This window comes from Schistocerca americana, chromosome 2, assembly GCF_021461395.2.
Source record: "Schistocerca americana isolate TAMUIC-IGC-003095 chromosome 2, iqSchAmer2.1, whole genome shotgun sequence".
Classification (NCBI taxonomy): domain Eukaryota; kingdom Metazoa; phylum Arthropoda; class Insecta; order Orthoptera; family Acrididae; genus Schistocerca; species Schistocerca americana.
This window is the reverse complement of record NC_060120.1, coordinates 134085743-134088762: the sequence shown is the minus strand read 5'-3', so window position 1 is coordinate 134088762 and position 3020 is coordinate 134085743.

Sequence of the window (3020 nt, the reverse complement as noted above, 5' to 3'; positions counted from 1 at the left end):
TGACTCATCTCCAGCCAGCATTCGTGCCAGGGACGCTTTCCCTTCCCGAGCATAGCGCTACAGATAAGCATGATAGTGGGCCATCCGACAAGCTTCCTGATGTGGTTGAAGACTGTGGGGCACCCGTTGGGCACACAGTTTGCGCATGTGCAGTCGTTCCTTCACGATGGTGTGAACACTTCCGACGCTCAATTCGACCACGGCGGCTATGGCTTTCACTGTCACTCGGCGGTCCTGGCTAATGAGAGCATCCACCAGCTGGACGATGTCATCGGTAATGCAGTGTGGTTCTCCAGACCGTGCATCATCGGCTAAAGACACCCGTCCTTCCCTGAAGCGCTTGTGTCACGCCTTGACCCTTGCAAATGACATGCAGTGTACGCCGTACACTTGTGACATTCGTCGATGAACATTCGTTCCTCCTACTCCTTCCACCATAAGAAAACGTCTTTGCTCTTCTGTTGAGGCCTCCATGTCACTGTTTGCAATGCGACTGGCAGCGTTGGAGATCGATAGATGCTGCTAGCTCTGTATAGTCATGGGACGTGCACGCGTGCCCTCTAGCATCTAGCGACGGGCTGTGAACTTCCACGCTCTGGTCGGAGCCACACCCCGTTACACACGCCACGATTTGACCCTCCCGTCACCTGTTTGGGCATTCCAGACTCCGGCTCGTTTCGTTTTGAACGCTCCTTTCATGTCCAGCTCAATGGACCATGGATCTTGCCATGGTGGGGTGACCTCAACGGTAGAGATAACCGTGCTGTAAGTGCAACCATAACGGAGAGGTATCTGTGGAGAGACCTGAGAGGCCAGGCAAACATGTGCTACCTGAAAAGGGGGAGCAGCCTTTTCAGTAATTGGAAGGGCAACAGCCTGAATGTTTGACTGGTCTGGCTTTGTAAGATTAACCTAAATGACCTATGGCCTTGCTATGCTGGTACTGCGAACGGCTGAAAGCAAGGGGAAACTGCAGAGCGGTAACGCAGGAGTAGCTCTAATAATGAATAAGAAAATATGAATGTAAGTGAGCTACTATGAACAACATAGTGAACGCATTACTACAGCCAAGACAGACACAAAACCAACACCCACCATAGTAGTACAAATTTATACGCCAACTAGCTACGCAGATAATGAAGAGGAACAAAAATGTATCATAAGATAAGAGAAATTATTCAGAATTTCGCACAGAGAGTAATTTTATCATAATCAACACTTGGTTTAAGAATCATAAAAGCACGTTGTATACGTGGAAGAGACCTAGAGACACAGGGAGGTTTCGTATAGATTATATAATGGTCAGACAGAGATTTAGGATCCAGATTTTAAATTGTAAGACATTTCCAGGGGCTGATGTGAACTCTGACCACAAATTACAGAATATGAACTGTAGATTAAAACGCAAAAAGTAAATTAAGAAGATAGGAAATGGATACGTTGAAAGAACCAGAAGTTGTTGAGAGTTTCAGAGGGAACACTAGGCAACGTTTCACTGAAAGAGGGGAAAAGAATACAATGGAAGTCGCCTGGACTGCTTTCAGAACTAGTGAAGGCAGCAGAGGATCACATAGGTAACAAAACAAGGGCTAACAGACATCCTTGAATATCACGGGAGATACTGAATTTAACTGATGAAAGAAGAAAATATAAAAACGCAACAAAATAAACAGGCGAAAGGGAATATAAAGATCTAAAAAATGAAACTGACAGTAAATGTAAAATAGCTAAGCAGGAATGGCTACAGGACAAGTGTAAAGATATAAAAGCATACAGAACTAGGGAAAAAATAGATACCCCTTGTAGAAAAGAGAGGCAACTCTACTAATATCGGGAATCAGATGGAAAAAAGCAGTACTAAGCACAGAAGGTAAAGGTGAGAGGTTGAAGGAGTATAAAGAGGGGCTACACAAGGTAAGTGAACTAGAAGGCAAACTATAGAAAAAGAAGAGGACGTAGATGAAGGTGAGATAGGAGATATGATATTCCGAGAACAGTTTGCCAAAGTACTGAAAGAACTAAGTCGAAACATTATCCCTGAAGTAATATCCTTGGGAGACCAGTGATCGTAAAATTATAAATTATTCCTCCTGGTGTGAGATATGTATGAGACAGATGGAATACCGTCAGCCTTCGAGAAGAATGTAATAATCCCAGCTCCACAGAAAGCGGAAATATTACCGAACTATCAGTTTCATAAGTCATGCTTGCAGAATATTACACGAATTATTTACAGGGGAATGGAGAAACTGGTAGACGCAGACGTCCGGGAAGATCATTTTAGGTTCCATAGAAATCTTGAAACAAGCGAAGCACTACTGACCCTCCGACTTGCGTTAGAAAATAGTTTAAGGAAAGGAAAACCTACCTTTATAGCATCTGTGCACTTAGAGAATGCTTTTGCAATGTTGACTGGAGTACACTCTTTTAAATTCTGAGGGTAGAAGGTGTAAAATACAGGAAGCGAAAGACTACTTACAACTTGGAGGGAAAGCAGTCGGCAGTAATAAGAGTCGAGGGGCGTTGGTTGAGAAGGTAGTGAGACATGATTGTAGCCCATCCTTGATGCTATTCAATCCATACATCGAGAAAGCAGTAAACGATACCAAAGAAAAATTTGGTGAAGAAATTAAAGTTCAGTGAAAAGAAATAAAAATATTGTGGTTTTTACAAAGAATGTGTAATTTTGTCAGAGACTTGGAAGTGAAGTTTAATGGAATGGACAGTGGCTACAAAGGAGGATATAAGATGAACATTAACAACAGCAAAACAAATGTAATCGAATGTAGATGAATTACATCAGGGGATGATGAAGGAACTAACCCAGGAAACGATACACTTAAAGTAGTAGATGAGTTGTACTATTTTGATAGTAAAATAACTGATACTGGCTGAAGTAGAGTGGGTGTAAACTGTAGATTGCTAATGGCAAAAAAGTTTTTCTGAAGACGAGAAATTTGTTAACATCGAATATAGATTTAAGTGTTGGAAATCTTTTCTAAACTTATTTGTCTGGAATG